Consider the following 27,553-nt stretch of genomic DNA (forward strand, 5'->3'; position numbering starts at 1 on the left):
ACTGGAGAGATAAGAATGGAACTACCATTCTGTGATTCCAGGTAAAAATAGATTGACCCTACAAATTGGGACCAATTCAAAGTGAAGTCCTTGACAGGCACAACCACAGATGTGGTTGTACAGAAAACCCTTTTAATTGACCCAAATTGATGAAGATTAATGCACAGCATGATGTTTTGATACTTGAGGGCTGGAACTGAGCTCCCATTGAAGGACCAAATCTACAACATTTAAATCGAAATTCCTTCCTTTGACTCATCTGCAAAGTAGATGCCCAGCTGAATACGCAGTCACCAGTTTGGATTAATTAAAATTGGTGGTGCCAATTAGCATTTATTAAACATGGAAAGTTTGACTATAATACAATGCTCCTTCACTCCCACTTATCTTCACAAATGTAGAGGGAATTTAAGGATGACACAGGTTACAACATAATGTTATGCTGCAATATTCTCAATAAGCGCACAGTCCCTGTAACCCAACAGGCTAACTGGTCAGACAACACCCCACTCTGAGACCTGGTGGCAAATGCCACTCTTATCGATCTTCTGTAGATTTCTCCTCAAATTCCCTGCAACGATTGCCACAAGAGTGTTTCCAAACTCCACTCTCAAAAGGATACGCTTTAGAATCTTCTTTCAAACAATCCTTTCCCTCAGCTCAGAGTTTCCAATTCTCCTTTCAAACAAGGCTTTCTCTCAACTGTTTTAGCAAGGATCCCCCTCCAGGTTTTCCAAATGTCCTTTCAGTATTCCTTTGTCTTGAACTGCCGAATGCATCCAAAAGTCCACACACACTCTCAGGTACTCTTAGTCCCCAACAGAATATGACTGTTTCAAAGACTGGAAATAAGGATACCAATCCTCACGATTGCTTCAGATGGGTGGCTTTTATGCCGCTCAACCTCATCAGCTAAGCTTTTCCCAGGTCTGACTTTAATGAACAGTGCCTTGTTCCAATTGCAGGTCCTCTTTGTCCCTTTTTGCTCCAATCCTTCTGGAAATTTCTCTTTATTTTTTAGTTTCTATAACTAACTGTCCTTTAGTTTCTCTGGATTTGCTGCTGTCAAAGTGGGACTTACTGTTATTAAGGGTGTAAGTGGAATCTGAAGTGTTTTTGATAATGTCACCTAGGGGCTGCATGTTGGTGAGAAATAAGCAGTTACTGATAATTGGTCCTTGAGAGATATTGATATGGGAGCCAAAGGAGAGACCTTGTCAATGCCTTTCTGGTTACAACTGGAGAGATAAGAATGGAACTACCATTCTGTGATTCCAGGTAAAAATGCATGGCACAATAGATTGACCCTATAAATTGGGACCAATTCAAAGTGAAGTCCTTGACAGGCACAACTACAGATGTGGTTGTACAGAAAACCCTTTTAATTGACCCAAATTGATGAAGATTAATGCACAGCATGATGTTTTGATACTTGAGGGCTGGAACTGAGCTCCCATTGAAGGACCAAATCTACATTTAAATCAAAATTCCTTCCTTTGACTCATCTGCAAAGTAGATGCCCAGCTGACACAGAAGTGCTGTTTATCATTGAATAAAATAATCTCTAAAGAATCCTGCTTCAGAGCTGAAATATATAGGAACCTGCCTCAAGCCACTTATCTTCACTTGAAGAGGAATTCAAACCGGGACTCCCATCTGGTTTTTATTTAGAGCTTGCAAAATTGGCTAGCACGAGCTAACCAGAAGAGTTGATAATTATCGAGTTTGGATAGTGTAATAACCTGCACGGAGCTCACGGGGCTGTCTTGATTGTTTTGCCCATGTAGCTCAAGGAGGATGAGCTCCCCCGCTAACTACGGGGCTATTACCGTGAGTATATAAGGTTGGCCAGATGGGACAGAGAGAGAGGACCCGATGAAGTCTAACGCATTATAAATAAATGTCTTCGGTATGTTACCCGCCTGACTCCCTTTGCCTTTATTAAACTGTTGACGAAGATAAACTGCAACTGTCGACGTGCTACTCCGCCGCCTACGCCTTCCCTCTGTGACGTTGCATCGACCGGGACTGAAGTACGGCGTTGGATGTTCACTGTGCCACTGTTTGGCCGATTGGATGCTTTTGACCCTGTGGTGGAGTTGTGGAACTAGTATGCAGAAAGTTTGCACCGTTTTTTCCAGCACGGAAAATAAGTACCAGACTGATATTGTTAAGGGCCTGCGGTGCTCACACATTCAGCATCATTAGGGGCAGATACAGTAGAATTCGACCAGCTCATCGTGCTGGTGGAGGACCATTTCAAGCCGACACCATCCATCATTGTGCAATGGTACAGATTTAGCACGGCGGAAAGGTGGCAAGGGAGTCAGTTGGAGAGTATGCTTCTGGTTACAGAAAATCACAGAGTACTGCGAATACGGGGCTGTGTTGGTGGATGTGCTTCGTGACCAAGGATTCTAGATGAAGCTTCCCTAACATTCCAGCAGGCTTTGCAGATTTCTCTTGTACAGGAGGGTGCCGCTCGGCGCAAGCTGAAGCTCCAAAGTATGGAGGTTAATGTTGTTCGATGTCCTCCCCCCTCGCCGCCTTCCTGCAATTAGAACGGATCACTGCGATGCAGCAGGCTCGCAGTCTCAGGCCGCGGCGCGCGCCCTGTCCAGATTCGGGAGGGGCCGACTCCATGCCTTGTGAGAAATACGGACATCAGAGTCGCCAAAACCGCCGGCAGCGTGAGGGACAGTGCCATGACTGCTTGGGATGAGGTAGACCTCGGCCCCCTGCACGGGCCCTTCATTTGGACGATGCTGTAGACGCGTCCGAAATGCAGCTGAAGTGTGTGGCTGCCTCCTTAGTGGCCCCTTTTTGCATCCCCGTACGAGTCAACAGCCACTTAATTCAGTTGGAATTGGATACGGCCGTCACAGTGGTGCCACACCACGTGTTCGACCGGATCCGTCACGGAGTGAGTAGATTGGCGTTGACCGATTCGGCCATCCGCCTCGCTACATATACCGAGGCTCGATTGTCGATTGTGGGCTCCACGCTCGCCCCAGTGGTTACAGGCATCAATTATTGAGTTTTCCCCTCATCGTGGTGCAGGCAAAGGTCACAGCTTGCTGGGTTGGGATTGGCTACACCATTTGCAACTTGACTGGCAACATATCCTCAAGGTAGAAGCAGTTGGTTTATATGCGGTGTACAGAAATTCCCCCTCGTTTTGGGCCTGGCCATGGGAAAATAAAAGGGGCTACAGCAAAAATTCAAGTTGATCAAGTTGCTGTCTATCTTGACGATGTGCTAACCAGGAGGCTTCAGAGGCAGAAAACCTTGAGACAGTTTTACAGCGGTTTTCTGAATATGGTATCCGTCTGCGCAAGCGAAGTGCGTCTTCAAAGCAAAGGGGGTGGTATATTTAGGCTATTGGGTGGACTGGGACGGCCTACACCCAGTCGCCGACAAAGTGCAGGCAATAGTGATGGCCCCGCACTGTGTAATGCTTCAGAGCTTCGCCCTTTTGTGGGCCTGAATAATTGTTATGGCCATATTGTACCAAATTCGGCAACAATCCTGGCCCACCCCCATTTTCTTCTGCAGAAAAAACGTCCCTGGGTTTGGGCGATGACCAGGTGCCGGCATCCCGTTTGGTGAAATGTTGTTGGTTTCGTCCAAAGTGCTAAGTCGTTTTGACGCCGCTAAACCCATTTGTTTGACGTGTGATCCATCGCTGTGTGGAATTGGCGCCATCCTTTCCCACTACATGGGTGGGATGACCAACACCGTCCAGTAGCTTTGCTTCCAGGACGTTGGCAGCTGCAGAATGCCCATGAAGAAAAAGAAAGTCTGGTGGTCGTCTTCGGATTTAAACACTTCCACCAATATGTTTATGGCTGCCATTCGTTCTGAAAGACCTTCGTGCTGCTCATCTGGGCGTTTTCAAAATTAAAATGCTGGCCAGGAGTTCCGTCTGGTGACCCGGCATCGATGTGTACATTGAGCTGGTGGCCCAGCGCTGCCTTGTGGGCCAGGCCCTTCAGAAGCTTCCGGAAGAGGCACCTTTGCACCCACGGGAGTGGCCTGGACATCCCTGAGCCTCGCGTTCACGTGAATTTCACTGGCCCATTTTTGGGCTGCATGTTCCTCATTTTGGTCGATGCGCACTTTTTAAAAAAATATATTTTATTGAAAATGTTTTCGAAACAACATTTTTACCTCTTACAAAACAAACGGAACGATAACAAAATAGACATTTTTAACAATACACAAGTAACAAAACCCCATTATCTATTGACCTATACTAAACTAAACCCCCCCCCTCCCCCCTCCCCCCCCTTCCCCCCTGGGTTGCTGCTGCTGGTCATCTGTCTTCCCTCTAACGTTCCCTTAGGTAGTCGAGATATGGCTGCCACCGCCTGGTGAACCCTTGAGCCGATCCTCTCAGGGCAAACTTTATCTGCTCCAGTTTAATAAACCCCGCCATATCGTTTACCCAGGCCTCCAGTCCGGGGGGTTTCGCCTCCTTCCACATAAGTAGGATCCTGCGCCGGGCTACTAGGGACGCAAAGGCCACGACATCGGCCTCTTTCGCCTCCTGCACTCCCGGCTCTTCCGCAACTCCAAATAGAGCTAACCCCCAGCTTGGTTTGACCCGGGCATTCACCACCTGCGAGATCACTCCCGTCACTCCCTTCCAATATCCTTCCAGTGCCGGGCACGCCCAAAACATATGTGCGTGGTTTGCCGCGCTCCCGCCACACCTCCCACATCTGTTCTCCACTCCAAAGAACCTGCTCAATCTTGCCCCCGTTATGTGTGCTCTATGTAGCACCTTAAATTGAATCAGGCTAAGCCTGGCGCATGAGGAAGAGGAGTTTACCCTGCTTAGGGCATCAGCCCACATACCCTCTTCTATCTCCTCCCCTAATTCTTCTTCCCACTTTCCCTTTAGTTCTCCCACCGACTCCTCCCCCTCTTTCCTCGTCTCTCTGTAAATCTCTGACACCTTGCCCTCTCCGACCCACACCCCTGAAAGCACCCTGTCCTGTATCCCCTGTGTCAGGAGCAACGGAAATTCCCTCACCTGTTGTCTAGTAAACGCCCTCACCTGCATATATCTCAAGAAATTTCCGTGGATGCGCACTTGATGTGGCTGGAGGTCCACAAAATTACATTCATCAACTCCCGTGCACCAATCGAGCGGCTGCATGCATAGTTTTCCGTCAACGGATTACCGAAGGTGCTTGTTACGGTCAACGGGGTCTCATTTACTCGCGAGGAGTTATCTGCCTTCGCGAAGATGAATGGAATCCGCCATGTTCACGCTGCACCCGATCACCTGGCGAAGGTGCGCCGCACACTAGATTTCCAAGAGTGTTGCCCAAATAGGCCTCATTATCTACGACATTTCACACCTGACAAGGCAGTCAATGCCCGTAACTTTGGTGAAGGTCCTCATTGGTTTCCAGTGGCAGTTGTTCGTCAAACCAGTGCCGTTTCATACCAGATCCGTGTTCGAGGACAGCTCATGAAGCGTCACCTCAGCCATCATCGTGCTCAGCGGTCTGCCCCTCCAGGGATCCTCGGGGGAACTCTGTCCTGCTCTGGCCAGCCGCTTGGACAGCACCCCGGGGAACTCTGTCCCGCTCTGGCCAGCCGCTTGGACAGCACCCCGGGGAACTCTGTCCCGTTATGGCCAGCCGCTTGGACAGCACCCCGGGGAACTCTGTCCCGTTATGGCCAGCCGCTTGGACAGCACCCCGGGAAACTCTGTCTCGCTCTGGCCAGCCGCTTGGACGGCTCCTCGGGGGAACTCTGTCCCGCTCTGGCCAGCCGCTTGGACAGCACCCCGGGGAACTCTGTCCCGCTCTGGCCAGCCACTTGGACAGCACCCCGGGAAACTCTGTCCCGCTCTGGCCAGCCGCTTGGGCGGCTCCTCGGGGGAACTCTGTCCCGCTCTGGCCAGCCGCTTGGACAGCACCCCGGGGAACTCTGTCCCGCTCTGGCCAGCCGCTTGGACAGCACCCCGGGGAACTCTGTCCCGCTCTGGCCAGCCGCTTGGACGGCTCCTCGGGGAACTCTGTCCCGCTCTGGCAGCCGCTTGGACAGCATCCTGGGGGACCTCTGTCCCAGCCCTACAGGTTGCTCCGATTCCACAGTCTGCACCCCCGACTGCATCATTTTTGTCTCGTGATACCAAAATGGCTGATGTTCTGGTCGTCTGATTCCGATATGGAGACACGGTCCTCTGGGGTCCCTGACTCGGCCGTCGCCGTTTGTGCACCTTTGGAGGGTTCTCTGCCTAGGCAGTCCAGCCGCCAGCACCTTCTCCGGCTTGTTATCCTCCGGCTGATCCGGTCCCACCGCCAGTCAGCCATGTGCCAAGGCCAAAACGTCTGCATCACCCCGGCCGCCTGCCGGGGCTCTGCCGGTATCTCCTGAGCCTCCCTTGTCATCTGGTATTTTTAACTGCTTCTTCTTTGCCTGCTCCTCTCTCCTTTTTGAAATTTTTTTTAGAGCACCCAATGCTGTTTTTCCAATTAAGGAGTGATGCGCAATCAATTAATCTTGAGACAAGGTGAGTCATAACTAATAGGCTTTAATCTGCTTGAACTGTTCCCCAGCAGCTTCGATACAGAAAGTGAAGGCTGCTGGGACAGCATCGGTTCTTATACTCCGCCTCTCAGGGTGGAGCTATGTACATCAGCCAATGGTAGACTCCTGGGTCTAGCCAATGGTCATCCACCTCTCAGGTACCGCAATACCTGGTATTACCACAAGGGACAATTTAGCATGGCCAATCCACCTACACTGCACATCTTTAGGTTGTGGTGGTGAAACCCACGCAAACACGGGGAGAATGTGCAAACTCCACACGGACAGTGACCCGGGGCCGGGATCGAACCCGGGTCCGCTGCGCCGTGAGGCAACAGTGCTAACCACTGCCCCACTGTACTGCCCTATCCAGCATTTACTTAATGTGACAAACTATGGCATTGTATTTAAATGCTTGAAGGAAATACTACTTTCCCCCGATTTCATTGTCTTGTTAGTCTTTGAGGCATTTCCCAGAGTTTGGAAGGACACAGTGGCTAGCACTGTTTTTTCACAGCGCCAGGGACCTGGGTTTGATTCCCAGCTTGGATCATTGTCTGTGCGGAGTCTGCACGTTCTCCCTGTGTCTGCGTGGGTTTCCTCCTGGTGCTCCAGTTCCCTCCCACAAGTCCTGAAAGACGTGCTGTTAGGTGAATTGGATATCCTAAATTCTCCCTCAATGTACCCGAACAGGCGCCGGAGTGTGGCGACTAGGGGTTTTCACAGTAACGTCATTGCAGTGTTAATGTAAGACTACTTGTGACAATACCACATCAAACTAGAGTCCCAGGCCAACGACACTAACCCATGATGACTATGACAGGGCCTACACAAGATCACAAGCTATAAAGCAAGGCCAGGCGGAATATCTGGGGCTGGAGCATCCCTCCCCGATGAACTGAACAGGTTGTATGCCCGCTTTGAGCAGTCAGCCAATGTCTCAGTGCCACCCGCCCCAACAGTCCTGGACACACCCATACCCACTATTACAGCCTCAGAGGTAAGAGCTGCCTTCTTGAAAGTGAATCCGCGGAAAGCGATGGGCCCCGACGGAGTCCCTGGGTGAGCACTCAGAGCCTGCGCAGACCAGCTGGCGAGTGTATTCTCAGATATCTTCACCACCTCCCTCCTCCGCTCTGAGGTCCCCACCTCCTTCAAGAAATGAAAATCACTTATTGTCACAAGTAGGCTTCAAATTAAGTTACTGTGAAAAGCCCCTAGTCGCCACATTCCGGCGCCTGTTCGGGGAGGCTGTTACGGGAATTGAACCGTGCTGCTGGCTTGCCTCGGTCTGCTTTCAAAGCCAGCGATTTAGCCCTGTGCTAAACAGTCCCAAAAGACCACCATTATACCAGTACCAAAGAAGAACAAGGTAGCCTGCCTCAACAACTACCGACCGGTGGCCCTGACGTCTGATATCGTGAAATGCTTCGAGCGGCAGCACGGTAGCATTGTGGATAGCACAATCGCTTCACAGCTCCAGGGTCTCAGGTTCGATTCCCGGCTTGGGTCAACTGTGCGGAGTCTGCACGTTCTCCCCGTGTCTGCGTGGGTTTCCTCCGGGTACTCTGGTTTCCTCCCATGGTCCAAAGATGTGCAGATTAGGTGGATTGACCATGCTAAATTGCCCTTAGTGTCCAAAATTGCCCTTAGTGTTGGGTGGTGTTACTGGGTTATGGGGATAGGCTGGAGGTGTGGGTGTGGGTAGGGTGCTCTTTCCAAGAGCCAGTGCAGGCTCGATGGGCCGAATGGCCTCCTTCTGCACTGTAACTTCTATGAAATTCTATGAGACTGATCACTGCCAGCCTCCCAGACAGTCTCGATCCACTGCAGTTTGCCTATCACCGCAACCGGTCCACAGCAGATGCTATCTCCCTGGCTCTACAATCAACACTTGAACACCTCGACAACAAGGACACCTATGTAAGACCACTGTTCATCGACTACAGCTCTGCCTTCAACATCATTATCACAGCAAGACTAATAACCAAACTCCACAATCTTGGACTTGACCCCTCCCTGTGCAGCTGGATCCTCGACTTCCTCACCAACAGACCGCAATCTGTCAGGATAGGCAACAGCACCTCCTCCACAATAATCCTCAACACCGGAGCCCCGCAAGGATGTGTGCTTAGTCCTCTACTGTACTCCCTGTACACACATGACTGTGTGGCAAGATTTAACTCTTAACTCAATCTGTAGGTTTGCGGATGATACAACTGTGGTGGGCCGTATCACAAACAATGACGAATCGGATTACTGGAGGGAGACAAATCACTTGGTTGCATGGTGTTCCGAAAACGACCTCTCTAAATGTTGGAAAGACCAAGGAGCTGATCATCGACTTCAGGAAGCGCAGCACGACACACACTCCCGTCTGCATCAATGGCTCCGAAGTGGAGATGGTCGCTAGCTTTAAGTTCCTGGTGGTCACCATCACCGACATTCTGTCCTGGTCCACTCATGTTGATGCAACAGTCAAGAAAGCCCAACAATGTCTCTACCTCCTACGGAAGCTAAAGAAATTTGGCATGTCTAATTCTCGACTCTCACAAACCTCTACAGATGTGCGATAGAGAGCATCCTATCTGGCTGCATCACAGCTTGGTATGGCAACTGCTCGGTCCAAGATCGCAAGAAACTGCAGAGTGTGGTGAACTCAGCCCAACGCATCACACAAGCTTACCACCCCCACATTGATTCTGTCTACATGGAGAGGATGTTTCCACTTGTAGGAAAAACTAGAAGCAGAGGACACAATATCAGACTAAAGGGCCGATCCTTTAAAACAGAGATGAGGAGGAATTCCTTCAGCCAGAGGGTGGTGAATCTGTGGAACTCTTTGCCGCAGATGGCTGATGAGGCCAAATCACTGAGTGTCTAAGACAGAGCGAGAGATAGGTTCTTGATTAATAAGGGGATCGGGGGTTATGGGGAGAAGGCAGGAGAATGGGGATGAGAAAAATATCAGCTATGATTGAATGGCAGAGCAGACTCGATGGGCCGAGTGGCCTAATTCTGCTCTTATGATCATGGGCCAGCTCAATCTCCATTACAATTCTAGAACCCAGTTGCACAATGAACCCTGAAGGAGCGTTTTTTTAAACAAATGATTTGCTTTAACACTGGAATTAAAACCAGAAGGCGGTAAAGTAGGTAAGTGGAATATGAATTTGCTGACAGGATCTGTTCGCTTTGGAAGTAACAGATGGTCTTGTGGCTCGGGGACTTTGATATGTGTGGATTTAAGTCCTTGGCTTTTTTGTTTGTTATTCCAACCAGTAACTGCAAATTAGTAGTGTTCAGCTACTTTTCTGGAGAGTTTGTCTATTGCTCAAAGGATTTAAAGTGTTCATATTTGACAGACAAAAGTGGGCACAACATTAAACTAATATTACCCAGTTTTGTAATATTTATGGGAAAGGCTGTGATCATGGGGTGGTTTGATCAGCCATTCAGACCAAGAGAACCAGGTAGATGAGATGTGTTTGCTCTTGTATGTTTCAATGTCCTAATGTCCCTTATTCCGAAATTCCAAGCGGTAGCAGAAATTCCGCCTTGTGTTTTAGGAATTCCTCAAGAGAGCATATGTGTGTGGGAAAACTGGGGATTAGAGTCGTTCATTTGGCATCATAGGCAGATAATGGACAATTATCCATCAGACATTTTGTGGGAATCATTTTGAGATCAGGCCAAATGTATAAAACAAAATAGTTAACTTAATTTTCATTTATGGGCATTGATGCAATACATGGAACAATAGAATTTGTTGTGCTTTAATTCACAGCATCCTGCTGAAATATGGATGCAGTGTCTTACTCTGTGTTCTTATTGCACCACATACACTACAGCTGGATCAAATTACACTTAAGCATCACCTGCAGGAATGTTAAATGCAGTTGAATATGTGAAAAATATATTGTCCATCCTTACAATTACTACAGCATCAACATCCGTTCTCCCTCAACCCCTCTCAATACCCTCCCGTTTATTGGGTATTTCCTTTATTTGTTTGCATGGATGTGTTGCTTCACAATTTTCCAGATTGAATTCCATTTGCCACATTTCTGCTCACTCAACCCAACCATTAATATAATCCTGGGGACAACCGCTATCTTCTTCACTATGAAATATACTGCCAATTTTTGTATCATCTGCAAATTTCCTAATCATGCTTCCCAAGTTTAAGTCCAAGTCAGTAATATATATACAACAAACAGCAAGGGCCCAACACTGAGCCCTGTGGAATGCCACTGGAAACCACTTTGCATTTGCAAACACAACCATTGATCATATCATCCTTTGTTTCCTATCACTGAGCCGATGTTGATTCCAACTTGCCACCTTCCCCCGTATCACATGGGATCTCACTTTTCTGACCAGTCTGCCCTGTGGGTTCTTGTAAAATACCTCACTGAAGTTCATGTGGCCAACATCTACTGCACTACCTTCATCAGTCCTCCTTGTTACTCCCTCAGAAAATTGATTAAGTCAGTAAGATACGATTTTCCCTTAACAAAACCATGCTGACTATCCCAGATCAATCCATGCCTTGCTCAGTGGCACTTTATCCTGTTTCTCAGAATTGCTTCCAATCATTTGCCCACTACCGACGTCAGACTGACCAGCCTATAATTTTCTTACCTATTCTTCAGACTCTTTTAAAATAATGGTACAATGATTGCAGACCTTCAGTCCTCTAGTACCTGGCTTATACCTAGTGAGGATTGGAAAACAATTTTTTTAAGGCTTTCTCAGAGTTACAAAACCAATGTGCAGAGTAGACAGAGCAAACCCTTAATCCATTTGCTTGCTTGCTCCAAAAAAATTCAAATTCAAATTGAATTCAATTCATGGTCCGCACAAAAGAGACATATTAGATCCAAGCAGACAAGAACAGGCATCACACCTGATCTAATGCTTGATTCTACACTTGACCTTAGCCAAAAGGCCGAGGATTGGAAAATGATCCTCAGAGCATTCGCTATTTCCTCCCTGGCCCTTCCATTAACAACCTAGAATACAATCCATCTGACCCTGCCGACCTATCCACCTTCAAGGATATCAGTATCTTTAGTACTTTCTGTCATGCTTATTGTGTCTAATATTGTGAAAATGGGCCTTTGTCTCCACATGGACTGTTCAATGGTCACCTCCACCAATCTTGTCATGGATACATGTATCTGGGATAATATATTTGTGAGGTTGAGTTCAAGTGAGTTTTACCCTCTTGTTGGTTTCCACACCACCAAGCACAGACCCAGTCAGTCCTTTTACACTCGGTCAGCAGTCATGTTCCTAAGCCGCTCTTGGTGGAGGACATTGAGGTCCCCTACCCAGATTACACCCTGTGACCTTGTGACCCTCAGTTCTTCTTCCAATCAATGTTGAAATGAAATGAAAATGGCTTATTGTCACAAGTAGGCTTCAAATGAAGTTACTGTGAAAAGCCCCTAGTCGTCACATTCTGGCGCTTGTTCAGGGAGGCTGGTACGGGAATTGAACCGTGCTGCTGGCCTGCCTTGGTCTGCTTTAAAAGCCAACTATTTAGCCCAGTGTGCTAAACCAGCCCCAACATGGAGGAGTACTGATTCATCAGTTGCGAGGTGGAGGACGGATGGGCATGGTTGCTGCAGTAGGCAGTAATGTTTGACTTCATGTGGTCCATCATCCATATTGAAAACTCCCAGGACAACTCCCACTTGACTGTATACCATTGGGTCACTACATTCATTGGGTCTATCCAGTCGGTGGAGAGGATATATTCAGGGGTGCTGATCGTGGTGTCTGGGACCTGGTGAGTATGACTATGTCCGGCTGTTGCGTGAGTCGTTTGTAGGACAATTCTCCCAATTTTGGCACAAGGCCCAGATCGTAAGGAGGACCTTGCAACAGGACTCAGTTTGCCATCATGGTTTCTAGTGCCTAAGTTGGTGCAAGGTGGTCCATCTGGTTTCATTCCCTTTAGACTGTAGCAATTTGATAGGGCAGTTAAGAGTCAAGCACATTGCAGTGGGTCTGGAGTCACATGTAGGCCAGACCGGGTAAGGACGGCAGATTTATTTCCCTAAAAGACATTAGGGAAATGAACCACTTCCCTAAAGTGAACCAGATGGGTTTTTAACAAAAATCAATAATGCTTTCATGGTCAACATTACTGAAATTACCCATTAATTCCAGATGAATCAATCAAATGTAAATTCTACCAGCCTCCGTGTTAAATGTCTGCATAGCCTGGATCACCAATGCAGTGATATTGCCACCACACCATTGTCTTTCCTCTGTTTTGTGCTGACGTACTGTATTTCCATTCCCTTGCCTTGCCATCAGTGAGATAATATGTCTTCCGTCCCCACACTCTGCAACATTTTTCGGAAACCTTGTCATACATTCTTTCTAATTTCAAAAGCTGACCTCTGTTTTACCTGAACCCCAGTTATGGAAATTTAGTATGTTTTAGTCCCCTTTATTCTTTCACGGAATCTGCATCACTGGCAAGGTCAGCAATTGTTGCCAGTCCCGAATTGCCCTTGAACTAAATGGGCTGCTCGGCCATTTTAGAGGCGGATAAGAGTCAACCACATTGCAATAGGTCTGGAATCACATGGCAGATTTCCTTCCATAGAAGTCATTAGTGATCCAGATGAACGTTTCTTTGATTTCATGGTTACTATCACTAATATATTCCAAATATATTAATTGAATTCAAATTTTGTCACCTGCAATTGTGGGATTTGAACCCATATACACAGAGCAATGAGCCTCAGGATTATTAGCCCAGTGGCATTACCACTGTGCCACCATCTCGGCCATAGATAAAGACGTTACATAATTGGGTTACCAATTGGGAGCAGGAACGTTAACTAATTTTGTGAGATCAGTTGTAGTATCCATGGTGTCACCCTGATTGAGTTTAACTGACAGACTCTGCACTGCCACTGTCATTGGATTGTTTAAACTTCATGGGCGAACTCTTCAAAATCAAATCTTCTTTTGCATTTAGGAAGGAGGCACAAGGGTTATTTTCTCAGCTGAAACTATGGAATTATTGAGTGTTTCAGTGTGTGAATTGGAGGGTAATTAGCTATGCTCTTGGTGTGATTTTTTAACCTTAGGTAATTTTTACCCATATACTACGAAGCGGCAGATGTAGTAATGTAAACTCTACTGCTTGGCATCTTGGCTGAAAACCTCCAACTGAATTGCTTCTCATCAGGTGAGCTTTTGTGGGAAGTGATTCTATAATGGGTAAAGCAACAGCCTCTGTAATAGTGAGAGCAAGTACCTACCCCCCCACCCCCCCCCCCCCCCCCCCCCCCCCACCCCCACACACACACATATATAAGAGATTTCACAGCTTGCTCTTTATCCTCATGTCCAGCTGGATCTGCAGTCTTTCCCTTTTTCATACTGCTTTCTGCACTGTCTCTCTGCACACAGTGATTAACTGGGCTGTCACATCGGCAGGCTGCGCACGTTAGTAAACAAAGAGAAGCTTCTGTGAATGGGGTGGTCCTGTATGGGAGCCGGGAATTTCTTTTTGGACAATCCTTCCTTAATAGAATCTCTCATTGTAGCAGACTGACCCGTCCGTTCCCAGTTATTACAAAGGTGAGCCTCCTTTATATGTAAGCAAATGCTTTGTGCTTGGACCTCACGTTGAGCTGCTGCAGAGTCTGTCTGGATTTCAACCAGTGATGGTGACCATGCCTTATTCATGTATGTTCTTTTTATAAAAATCACATTTTTTAAAGCTCTGCACTACCTATTAACGTTGTGCTATTTATGTATATTTTTAACCTGCTGATTGAGGCTTTAGTTTATTGTACCCGGTTCACTGCAGTCTCTGATTAGCTGTTTCAAAGTCATTTTGCAGTTTGAATTTGAGGCAATAGGCAAGAGGTTTCTGTATAAAGCAAAATATGGTTCTTCTGAAGCCTGTGGGGACTTCTTTGGGGTGTGGTTGACAGATTTTATTATATGTCATATTTTGCTCTCCTCGTGTCATTGTGGCTTTGTAGTGTGTGCCTGGTACAGCAGATTATTTAGTGCTAAAATTTGATAGAAATGCTCTTGTTCCTCTCTGATGGCAAATTTGGTAAAAAGAGAGAGTAATTGAATCATGCACACCAGAAAGTCTCAGATTCTGTCCCCCGATCACTGTTGAGTTAGTTAATCCCAGTGGAAACAGCAGCTGGGGTGCTACAGTTGGGCTAAGGAAGGGAAATTATCCAACGTTCTTGCTCCTGATCACTATCCAATGACCTTGGCTGAATGTATTTGGGGATTTGGATGAGGACGGCACGAGACTCGACCACAATGCCTCCAATTGGACATCCCACGGACACTTATTGTCAAGGTTCACATGTCAAGAATACCCATTGGCTGAGGAACTGGAGGGTGGCTGTCACCACAAGACTACCTGAGAAAGAACCAGTATTTCACGGTGAAAAATTGGATGGAACAGAAATTACAACAGATTACTACAAAAACAAGGATTAAGTTCAATTTAATTCAAAAGTACAGCAAATACTGAAAATGTAGAGAGTTAGGGATTGATTGATCAGTGTAAGGAAAAGGAGCGAAATGTTTTTGGTTGTATAATCATTGTTAAAATTAAAACATTAGAGTCATAGATGTTTACAGCTTGAAAACAGGCCCTTCGGCCCAACTTGTCCATGCCGACCAGTTTTTAGCACTAAGCTCGTCCCAATTGCCCGCATTTGGCCCATAGCCTTCTATACCCAGCTTTCCCATATGACTGTCTAAATGCTTTTTAAACGACAAAATTGTACCCACCTCTACTACTGCCTCTGGCAGCTCGCTCCAGACACTCACACCCTCTGTGTCAAATAATTGCCCCTCTGAGCCCTTTTATATCTCTCCCCTCTCACAAAGAACAAAGAACAAAGAAATGTACAGCACAGGAACAGGCCCTTCGGCCCTCCAAACCCGTGCCGACCATGCTGCCCGACTAAACTACAATCTTCTACACTTCCTGGGTCCGTATCCCTCTATTCCCATCCTATTCATGTATTTGTCAAGGTGCCCCTTAAATGTCACTATCGTCCCTGCTTCCACCACCTCCTCCGGTAGCGAGTTCCAGGCACCCACTACCCTCTGTGTAAAAAACTTGCCTCGTACATCTACTCTAAACCTTGCCCCTCTCACCTTCAACCTATGCCCCCTAGTAATTGACCCCTCTACCCCAGGGAAAAGCCTCTGACTATCCACTCTGTCTATGCCCCTCATAATTTTGTAGACCTCTATCAGGCCGCCCCTCAACCTCCTTCGTTCCAGTGAGAACAAACCGAGTTTATTCAACCTCTCCTCATAGCTAATGTCCTCCATACCAGGCAACATTCTGGTAAATCTCTTCTGCACCCTCTCTAAAGCCTCCACATCCTTCTGGTAGTGTGGCGACCAGAATTGAACACTATACTCCGTGTGGCCTAACTAAGGTTCTATACAGCTGGAACATGACTTGCCAATTCTTATACTCAATGCCCTGGCCAATGAAGGCAAGCATGCCGTATGCCTTCTTGACTACCTTCTCCACCTGTGTTGCCCCTTTCAGTGCCCTGTGGACCTGTACTCCTAGATCTCTCTGATTTTCAATACTCCTGAGGGTTCTACCTCATCTTAAACCTATGCCCTCTAGTTTTAGACTCCTCTATCTTTGGGAAAAGATGTTGACTATCTACCTTATCTACGTACCTCATTATTTTATAGACCTCCATAAGATCACCCCTAAGCCTCCTACGCTCCAGGGAAAAAAGTCCCAGCCTATCCAGCCTCTCCTTATAACTCAAACCATCAAGTCCGGTAGCATCCTAGTGATGCATGATCAATTACGATTAAAGACGAGGTAGTAACATGACTGAAGGCTTTAATAGCTAGAACTGTTCCCCAGCAGCTTCGGTACATAATGAGGGCTGCTGGGACGGCACCGGTTCTTATACCCTGCCTGTCAGGGCGGAGCTACATACCAAACAGCCAATGGTAAACCCCTAGGTTTAACCAATGGTCTTCAGCCTCTCGGGTACTGCAATACCTGATAATACCACAGTCACCCCCTGTTAAAAAGGAGTTCGGCGAGGGTGGCGGCCAGTGGTTACAATTGCATCGAACATGGTATGATCAGATATGGAGGTACCGTGATACCTCCTTACAGCGTTGTCGAGAATATTTACAAGCGTGGAAGATATATACATTCAGTGTTCATTTATAGTTACAGTTACACTGAAGCAATCAGTCGGTCGGGTGGCCTGGTCGTCCTCCTGGATCGTCTGAGCTTCAGTGATGATTCTGGTGGGGGTCCGGGCGTCTGCGACTCCGGGAGCGTGGCTTCAGCCTCCATGGCGGCTTTGTCGCCCCTAGACGGCGCTGGTGGGGCAAACGGTGACACGAGGGGGGCGCCTGTAGGGGGCGTCGGTGGGTGGGAGGGCCTAGGCAGGAGCGGCGGGAGGACTGACCCTCTTGTGAGGTGCTGTGGAGGGGGTGGGGGTAATGGTTCGGGTGCGCGTGGGGTTCCGGCGGGCGCCAGGTCCCGAAGGGAGACTGTATCTTGCCGTCTGTCAGGGAACGCCACGTAGGTATACTGGGGGTTAGCGTGCAGCAGGTGGACCCTCTCGACCAATGAGTCCGACTTGTGCGCCTGCACGTGCTTCTGGAGCAGGATGGGTCCGGATGTTGCTAGCCAGGTTGGGAGCGAGGTCCCGGAGGAGGACTTCCTGGGGAAGACAAGGAGACATTCATGAGGTGTCTGGTTGGTAGTTGTACAGAGCAGCGACCGGATGGCGCGGAGGGCCTCCGGGAGGACTTCTTGCCAGCGGGAGACTGGGAGATTCCTGGATTGTAGGGCCTGTAGGATGGTCTTCCAAACCGTTCCGTTCTCCCTCTCTACCTGCCCATTTCCCCAGGGGTTGTTACTGGTCGTCCTGCTTGAGGCAATGCCCCTGTTGAGCAGGAATTGACGCAGTTCGTCGCTCATAAAGGGGGACCCCCTATCACTGTGTATGTACGCGGGGAAACCGAACAGTGTAAAGATACCCTGGAGGGCCTTGATGACGGTGGTTGTGGTCATGTCGAGGTAGGGGATGGCGAATGGGAACCGGGAGTACTCGTCAATCACGTTCAGGAAATATGTGTTGCGGTCGGTGGAGGGGAGGGGGCCTTTGAAGTCCATGCTGAGGCGTTTAAATGGACGGGAAGCCTTTATCAGGTGCGCCCTCTCTGGCCGGTAGAAGTGCGGTTTGCACTCCGCGCAGATATGGCAGTCCCTGGTGGCTGTCCTGACCTCCTCGATGGAGTAGGGCAGGTTGTGGGTCTTAATGAAGTGGAAAAAGCGAGTGACCCCCGGGTGGCAGAGGTCCTCGTGGAGTGCTCGGAGGGGGTTCACTTGTGCGGTGGCACATGTGCCGCGGGACACGGCGTCAGGAGGCTCGTTTAGCTTTCCGGGACGATCTCGTAGTTGTAGGTGGAGAGTTCTATCCTCCACCACAAGATCTTGTCGTTTTTTATCTTGCCCCGCTGTGCATTATCGAACATGAACGCCACCGACAGTTGGTCAGTGAGGAGAGTGAATCTCCTGCCGGCCAGGTAATGCCTCCAATGTCGCACAGCTTCTAGTATGGCTTGTGCCTCTTTTTCGACCGAGGAATAGCAAATTTCGGAAGTATGGAGGGTACTGGAGAAGAAGGCCACGGGTCTGCCCGCTTGGTTGAGAGTGGCGGCCAGAGCTACGTCGGACGCATCGCTCTCGACCTGGAAGGGGAGGGACTCGTCGATGGTGCATATCGTGGCCTTTACAATGTCTGCTTTGATGCGGCTGAAGGCCTGGCAGGCCTCCGTCGACAGGGGGAAGGTTGTGGACTGGATGAGGGGTCGGGCTTTGTCTGCGTAGTTAGGGACCCACTGGGCGTAATAACTGAAAAACCCGAGGCAGCGCTTCAGGGCCTTGGGGCAGTGAGGGAGGGGAAACTCCATAAGGGGGCGCATGCGTTCAGGGTCGGGGCCTATCACTCCATGTCGCACTACGTAGCCTAGAATGGCTAGACGGTCGGTGCTAAATACGCATTTATCCTTATTATCCGTTAAGTTAAGGTCTGGAGAAATTTTCGGAGGTTGGTGTCGTGGTCCTGCTGGTCATGGCCGCAGATGGTGACGTTATCAAGATACGGTAACGTTGCGCGTAAGCCGTACCGGTCAACCATTCGTCCATCTCACGTTGGAAGACCGAGGCCCCGTTAGTGACACCAAAGGGAACCCTTAAAAAATGATATAGCCGCCCATCTGCTTCGAAGGCAGTGTATTTGCGGTCACTAGTACGGAGGGGTAGCTGATGGTAGGCGGACTTGAGATCCACCGTGGAGAAGACCTTATATTGCGCGATCCTGTTTACCAGGTCGGATATGCGGGGGAGAGGGTACGCATCCAGCTGCATAAACCTGTTGATGGTCTGACTGTAGTCAATGACCATCCTATGTTTCTCCCCGGTCTTTACCATCACTACTTGAGCTCTCCAGGGACTGTTGCTAGCTTCAATGACCCCTTCCCTCAGTAGCCTTTGGACCTCTGACCTGATGAAGGACCGTTCCTGGGCACTGTACCGTCTGCTCCTGGTGGCGACAGGTTTGCAATCCGGGGTGAGGCCTGCAAACAGGGAAGGCGGGTCGACCTTAAGGGTCGCTAGGCCACGGACAGTAAGGGGGGGTATAGGGCCGCCGAATTTGAAGGTCAGGCTTTGCAAGTTATATTGGAAGTCCAGCCCCAGGAGTGTAGCCGCGCAGAGGTGCGGCAGGACATAAGGCGGAACTTGTTGAATTTCCTGCCTTGGACAGTGAGGTTTGCTAGGCAGAACCCCTTTATCTCCACCGAGTGTGACCCGGAGGCCAGGGAGATTCTTTGGTTTACAGGGTGGGTAACAAGTGAACAGCGCCTTACCGTGTCGGGGTGTATAAAGCTTTCCGTGCTCCCGGAGTCGATCAGGAAGGACGTCTTGTGGCCGTTGATGAAGACCGTCGTCGTTGCTGTTGCGAGTGTCCGAGGTCGATTTTGGTCCAGAGGCACCGAGGCCAGATGAAGTAGTTGCGGGTTTTGATCGGGCAGCGTGTAGTCGGCCGTGCTGGGGGCCTGGGGCCCCATCCAGGATGGCGTCTCACATGCTTCGCACATGGTGGTCGGGGATGAACAGAATGGCGGCGGGGATGGACAAAATGGCTGCGCCCATCCATCCAGCGTGGTGTCCGAGGGGCAAGATGGCCGTGCCCATGGGTCGCGCGTGGCCCTAGGATGGTGGGGTGGCGGTGAGTGCTGGCCGCCTGGGGCCCGAAGGGAAGGTTGCTGCGGCGGTCCAGAGTCGCTGGAGACCGCGGCCACGGCTCGTGCCTGGCAGACCCCCACAAAATGGCCCTTCTTGCCGCACCCTTTGCTGGTGGAGGTGCGGGCCAGGCAGCGCTGGCGGGGGTGCTTTGCCTGCCCGCAGAAGAAACAGCGGGGCCCGACGGAGCTAGCGGGCCGTCTTACAGCGCAGGCCTGCGGGGACACGGGGCTGCCGCTGCGGGATGCCATGCAGCCCAGGGGGCCGCCGCACGGTCGGGCACATAGGATTGCGCGTTTCTGGAGGCAACGTCCATGGACCCTTGCTAGGGCCCGTGTCTCTCTAAGTCTCAGGGTGTCTTTTTCTAAGAGTCTTTGGCGGATCTCTGAGGAGCTCATACCTGCTACGAAGGCATCCTGGATTAAGAGTTCCGTGTGCTCGCTCCCCGAAACTTGCGGGCAGCCACAGTTTCTGCCCAGCACCAGTAGCGCACGGTAGAACCCCTCCAACGATTCCCCGGGGCTTTGCTGTCTAGTTGCAAGCAGGTTACGTGCGTAGACCTGATTTACAGGGCGGATATAATGTCCTTTTAACAGTTCGATCGCAGCATCAAGGTCCTCCGCCTCCTTGATGAGGGTGTAGATCCCAGGGCTTACCCTTGAGTGCAGGAGATGCAGTTTCTGTTCTGAGGGTGTGCCTCCGGCCGTCTCGAGGTAGCCTTTAAAGCATGCCAGCCAGTGCTTAAGTATCGCCGCCGAGTTCTCCGCGTGGGGGCTGAGTTGTAGACACTCCGGCTTGATTCGGAGATCCATCCTTTCAGCTTAAGTGTCGTCTTGCACAATCAATTATGATTAAAGACGAGGTAGTAACATAACTGAAGGCTTTAATAGACTAGAACTGTTCCCCAGCAGCTTCGGTACAGAATGAGGGCTGCTGGGACGGCACCGGATCTTATACCCCGTCTGTCAGGGCGGAGCTACATACCAAACAGCCAATGGTAAACTCCTAGGTTTAACCAATGGTCTTCAGCGTCTCGGGTACTGCAATACCTGATAATACCACACCTAGTAAATCTTTTCTGCACTCTTTCTAGTTTAATAATATCCTTTCTATAGAGTGACCAGTTCTGTACATAGTATTCCAAATGTGGCCGTACTACTTTAGCAAGATGTCCCAACTCCTGTATTCAATGTTCTGACCAATGAAGCATTGATGGAGAAAACACCATGGCTGAACATAATGTCATTCCTTGCAGAGTTACTAATTTTATCAATCATGTGATCAATGAAAATGTTAACGATAGTTAAATAGAAAGCTGCTGAGCCATGGCTTGTTGTGTTATTTACCTGCCGGCCCTGACCCCTGCAATGTCGCTGTGTGAGTTGACCCTGGTTTTCGATACCTAGTGGTATAAAATTGAAAGCAGCATGGTAATGGAGTTGGAGAAGGCAGGTAAGGTGCAAAAGGGATGGGATTAGTCTGGGAGGACGAAGTTGACAGGCTGGATAGGAGGACGGTGCCAGACAGTGGGCTGAAATGGGACTGGCTTGGAGAAAGCTGGCTCACTGATATGATTCCTTTGGATGGGCAATGCATACGGCTTTTTGGAGAGTCAGAAAGTGCATTAAAAATAGATCAGCAAATCTGCAATGTCAGCAGTAAGCTAGCTTTTGCTGGGCTTTGAGAACTCTGACTTGCAACATTTAGAAGAAGGTCAGACTTCACCATGCTGGAGAGTGTTAGTTATGAAGAGCGATTGGGGTTGTTTGCCTTGCGGCAGAGGAGACTGAGATGGGGGGGACATGATTGAGATGTATAACGCTATGAGGGGCATTGATCGAGTAGACAGAAAGAAACCATTCCTCTTGGTGCAGGGATCAGTGACCAGGGTCCATAGATTTAAGGTAAGGGGCAAGAGGTTTAGAGGGGATGTGAGAAAAACATTTTCACCCAGAGGGTGGTGGGAGTCTGGAACTCGCTGCCTGAAAGGTTGGTGGAGGCAGAGACACTTCTAACATTTAAGAAGTATTTAGATGTGCATTTGCGATGCCAGGGCAGAGAAGGCTATGGGCCAAGTGCTGGAAAATGGGACTAGAAGTTAGGTAGTTGTTTTTGACCAGCGCAGATGCAATGGGCTGAAGGGCCTTTTCTGTGCTGTATGATTCTGTGACTCTGGTGCAACAAACCACTTATCATTGTTGTACTTTTTATGCTGCTGTCGGGTGAATCACTGGAAATGTAATTTTGGCATCAAAGTCCTTCGGTAATCTCTGAGTGATCGTGGTCTTCTGCTGCCGCTTTAGACATTTTCATTCCTACACCAACTGGCGGTTGTTCTGAAATCTCGGCTGAATTTGGTTTGTTTTGGCCCACTCTGCAGTGCACTGCTTTCCCGGTGAAGGTGAATCCATCCAGATGACTTTTGAGGACCCATTCTCAACATCGGGCCAGTGGCTGGCCACTGCTCTGGCAGCATTTGGTCTTGTTCATCTTCTTAAGGGCAGATTCCTTCTTCCATCGTACATATAAAATACAGGCAAACACACAGTGGGTTGGATTCTCCGATTTCCAGACTAAGTGCTGAGGCTGGCGTGTGAACTGTGGCGTTTTACGCCAGAAAAAACACCGCAACAGCTGCACCGATCCTCCATCTGGTGGGGGGCTAGCAGCCGCGCAGCATAAAGCTTTATCCGGCTTTACCTGCGGATACGGCCAGAGAATTGCCGGGTCAGTGGCCGCGCATGTGCACAGCGGCAACCTGCAGCGGCCGCGCCGTGCAACATAGTGCCGGCCACATGTGGACCCTGTCCCTCAGTAACCCCCCTCGCCACCCCGGACCACCCCCACGAACTCCCCATACCCCGCCAAAGCACCCCCTGCCCGCAGATCGGCTCCACCCCTGACTATAGCAGCGCTGGACTCGGTCCGCAGCCGCCAAGCGGTTTCACTGAAAAAAAGGATAAGTGTTCCATGCTGTCGGGAACTCGGCCCATCGGGGGCGGAGCATCAGGGGAGGGCCTCGGGTGACGTCCTGAGCCAGCCCATACGCATACCGTTTTTGAGGGAGTGGAGCATCGCAAAAGCAGCGCCGCCCCCGATTTCGGCGGGGATTCTCCGGCAGATCATAGAATTTACAGTGCCATTTGGCCCATTGAGTCTGCTCTTGGAAAGAGCACCCTACTTAAGCGCACGTCTCCACCCCATCCCCGTAACCCAGTAACCCCACCTCACCTTTTCAGACACTATGGGCAATTTATCATGGCCAATCCACCTAACCTGCACATCTTTGGACTCTGGGAGGAAACCGGAGCACCCGGAGGAAACCCACACAGACACGGGGAGAACGTGCAAACTCTGCACAGAGAGTGACCCAAGCCGGGAATCGAACCTGGGACCCTGTCGCTGTGAAGCACTGTGCTACCGTGCTGCCCGACGTGATTTCGGCGTCGGCAACCAGAGAATCGTACCCAATGTTTGGGGCTGGAATCATTGGGTAATTCTATATGGGGTCAACATATATGCTGCAGGCTGAGGTAAACAGTTAAAATGTCTCATGTATTATTCGGCCCTGGTCTATATTTTCACTGTCACAGGATTTTTTCTGGTTGGGCAGCTGGAGCATTGCTTCTTCACCTCTGTGACTTAGCTTCAAATGCAGCCCAGATTGAAGGGAGTTCGTCTGTAAGGATCCAATACTTTTTATCAGGAGACATACACTTAGAGAATAAATGAAATATTTCACCCCTGACATGTTCCTGGCACACTCTTAACTCCTGTGGAAGGAACTTTCAATTTACTTAAATGGTTATGAATTCAACGCAGCTGGAGGAGGGTGAGGTGGAAAATTACAATATCGTTTTGGGAGGGAGTATTTTCCAAAATTCTGAAATAAACACCATTGTGGCGACAGTGTAGAAGGAAGTTTACTCTGCATCTAGCCTGTGTTGGACCTAAAATGAACAGAAGGGCAGCACGATGGCGCAGTGGGTTAGCCCTGCTGCCTCACGGTGCCGAGGTCCCAGGTTCGATCCCGGCTCTGGGTCACTGCCCGTGTGGAGTTTGCACATTTTCCCCGTGTTTGCGTGGGTTTCGCCCCCACAACCCAAAGATGTGCAGGGTAGGTGGATTGGCCACGCTAAATTGCCCCTTAATTGAAAAAAATTAATTGGGTACTCTAAATTTTAAAAAACACAAAACAAAAAAATAATAAGATGAACAGAAAATACTGGTCTGCCAACATCTATGGAGAGAGAAACAGAGTTAATGGCCGGGATTCTCCATTCCCTACCGTTAAGATCGGGAATCCCAATCGGGCGGAGAATCCAGCGTGGGCCCCAAAATGGGATTGGCGGCGGGAAGCAGCCAATATGCCCTGATCCCCTTAGCGGGCAGGCTTTGTTGCCCAGGGTTGATAGGGTCAGTCCAGGCACGGCCCCTATCCCGGGGGCAACCCACTACCCACAGCTCGGGCCCACCCAATACCCCCCCCAGAACCCTTGGGGGACCCTGCTTCTGCAGCCCGGCAGCGACAGAGGGGCACATGAGCAATGGGCTAACCCCCTTGTCCCCACTCAGGGCCTAGCGAGCCAGGCTAAGGTGTCACTGCCAGAGTTCCAGTGACATGATGCCAGGCGACAGTGCACCATTGGCAATGTCAGCGGACGGGGACTGAATAGGGGGCCTTTGGGATGTGGCTGAAGTGGGTGGGTGGCTGAGGGGGAGTGGGGTGGCTGAAGGGAGGGGATGAGTGAGGTGGGGCGCAGTAAATCGGGTCACTCTAATGCTTGCATGGTGTGGGTGACCCGTTATTCGCATGATGGGAGCGAGGATGTCCCTCCTCGATGGGAGGTTCGGGTTGTCCCCACGCCAGCGTCAAAAGGCGGGCGTTTTACTCTGGACTTTCCTGAAGAAAGTCCAGAGTGATTCTCCTACCTGAAGGGGGCTAGCAGAGCCCCAGAGTGCTTCTCGCAACTCTGGCTGCGGATACGGGGCCTCGCACTTCCGGTTGGGAATCCACCCATGCGCACAGCGGCGGCCTTCGGCGGCGGCCCTGCACAACATGGCGGACTCACACCGCAGACCGGCCCTGCAAATATAGGCCCTCCCGAGACTGCGCGCGCCCACGGATCGGTGGCCCCTGATCGCTAGCCTGGCCGTCCCTGAGGCCCCCCCCCCCCCCCCCCCCCGGTAAAGGATCCCCCGCCTCCCCCGCCAGGATGCCTGCGGACTGAGTCCGCAGCCGCCACTGGCCGTTCCCGACAGGCAAAACGTGGTTAGAGCCACGCTGTCGGGAACCCAGCCAGTTTTTGTCGGTGAATCGCAGAGGGGGCCTCTGTCAATGGCCCCCTACTCGTGCTGCTTTAGACCGCACACGTGCATTTCGCGGCGATTCTCCGGGGAACGGAGAATCGCGGGAGCGGCGTCGCGCCGGTTTTCACCGTCAACGCCCATTCTCCACCCCCGCGCCGATCGCGATTTCTTCTCAGAGAATCCGCCCATTGTATTTGTCACCATTGATTGTTGGTGAGCGTAAATTTGGATGAAAATGTGAAAATGGAGGAGAATAAAATATTTATTTTTAAAAAAATTTGCAAGGTGGCAGTAGATGTCGGAAAATGGAGTGCAGAAAAAGTATTGTGTCAGACAAGTTATCGATGAATGGGGTAACTCTGCTAACAGCTATAACAACCTTGATATAGCGGCGCTGTTTGAGATACTCGGATAGAGTAATTGACATCATAGTGATGATGGTGGAAGCAGTATCTGATTTATTTGTGTTAAAATTGACTTAACGTAGCTATCTAATTTTATATTGAAGAGAGCGGGGTTGGGGGGGGGGTGTAATAATCCACAGGAGGCAGGGGTTCCGTCACCACACCAGTATTTATTTGCAATAACTGATATACAACAGCAGCTCCAAACAGTGCTGCTAGCATTCCAGTCAACTTAAGACCGCCTCACAAAGCCTACACAGGTGCTTATATGGGCCCCCTCAATGAGCTATCATTGAGGGAGCTCATACTCCAATTGGCCAACCAATAGTGCCAATTGGAGGTCATTACAGGGGGTGTTCCTGAAAAATGACAGGCGGCATTCCCCGACGCTGAATCCGTAATCGGCGATCGGGCGGAGAATCCCTTTTTACGAAGGAATCGGGGGCGGCGCCTGTTTTTGAATGCACTGCCCCCTCCAAAACGGCGCCACGAGGAGCACACTGCACGCCGTTGGGACGACCTCAGGTTGTCACCGGAGGCACTCCCCCGATGCTCCGCCCCCGATGGCCAGAGTTCCCGACGGCGTGGGGGACGTTTGCTCTCAGCGGTCGTGAACCCGGCGTGGCAGCTGCAAACTGTAACCAGCGCCTCCACAGTCGGGGAGGAGCCGTGCTGCTGACCGGGGAGGTTCGACAAGGGCTGGGAGGGGGAGGGGCGGTGGCAAGAGGGAGTCCAGGCGGGTACTATCTGGCAGGTTGGGTCTGCGTGTGGCTGCCGCCATGTTGAACGGCACGACCGTTGCAGGTCGTCGCCATGCGCATGCGCGGCCAGGGACCCGTCAATTCTCCGGCCATTTTTGTCGTGGAGACCGGGCGTTTTACATGGCACGGCTGCTAGCCCCTCACCGGTCAGAGGATCGGTACTGGGGCGACGCTGATTTTTTTGACATAAAACGCCACAAATCCTCTGACAGAGCCTGGAAATCGGATAATCCAGCCCCAGGTCTCTCAGAGCTGCCATTCTGAAGTCAGACTCGGCCTAAATTATTTACAGCACGTTTCACTGACAGAAATAGCACAAAAAATATCTACTGCTTTCTAAAACAAGCCTGAGAAGACCCAGAGGGATACATGCGGAAGGGATGAGGACTTGTGTTTACGCGCATCCTTGTGTACTTGCATGTCTGCGGAACTGAGAGTCTCAACAACATTTCCTTTTCCAATTCATCCCTCTCTTCTGAAGGTTGGGATACAATTCCATAGGCATCGTCTACTCTTCCGTGCCCTTTAATGTGTTAACCTAGCTATTGAGGGGGGAAAAAAAACCACATGTCACGGATAGCTCCTTTCATGCCCTCATTCCCAAAGTGCTTTCCAATCAGTGAATCTATGATTCGTAGTCTGTTGTTTCTTAGTCCAATTAGAACCAGCATGTTCACTGCAAGGTTCCACAAATAGAAAATAAGAGCAAAGCAGTTGATTGAGGAAAGGATACTAGTGGCACCATGAGATCTATCATTTGATAGATAGGACTTCACGTAGAAGACCTCCCAACAATATAGTGCATCTTCAGTACTGCACTACACGTATCAACAAGATTAGGTGCTCAAATCTCAGAGTGGGATTAAATAAATGTAAATCGTAAAAAGTTAAGCTTGATGGGGTATTGCTTCAACACAGTACTTGCTAACTCAGGGCGTTTATTTTCCTGTACAAATTCAAGTAATGTTAGGGAGATAGCAAAAATAGTTAATCATTATTTTGCATCGGTGTTTACCAGCAGGAGACAACATGAGATTGGATGATGAGATGAACCACGGAATTCAGAATCAATTAGCACCCTTTACTCCTCTAGTATAAATTCTTGTGATCATCCGAAATTTGGTATTCTTGCAGTTGTCCCGATGAGTGTAAGAGAAAGCTTCAGCAACATGTCTCTTTTTAGCAATTAGTTAATTATTTTTCTATCC

At 49.8% G+C, this 27,553-nt stretch overlaps 1 protein-coding gene across 3 annotated transcripts in view; it reads left to right on the forward strand.

Moving 5' to 3' along the window:
* Positions 1-27,553, forward strand: part of LOC140403126 (3',5'-cyclic-AMP phosphodiesterase 4B-like) — a 965,446-nt gene that overhangs the window by 79,804 nt on the left and 858,089 nt on the right. For 2 of the 3 annotated variants that reach the window (XM_072490775.1, XM_072490776.1), the window contains exon 1: positions 13,985-14,160. The exons of the other annotated variant lie outside the window; for it this stretch is intronic. The gene's annotated coding sequence lies outside the window, so the exon portion shown is untranslated. Of the gene's footprint in view, positions 1-13,984; positions 14,161-27,553 lie in introns of those variants that run through there. 3 annotated transcript variants of the gene reach the window in all.

The sequence above is a fragment of the Scyliorhinus torazame genome, chromosome 27 (genome assembly GCF_047496885.1).
Source record: "Scyliorhinus torazame isolate Kashiwa2021f chromosome 27, sScyTor2.1, whole genome shotgun sequence".
In the NCBI taxonomy this organism is placed as follows: Eukaryota; Metazoa; Chordata; class Chondrichthyes; order Carcharhiniformes; family Scyliorhinidae; genus Scyliorhinus; species Scyliorhinus torazame.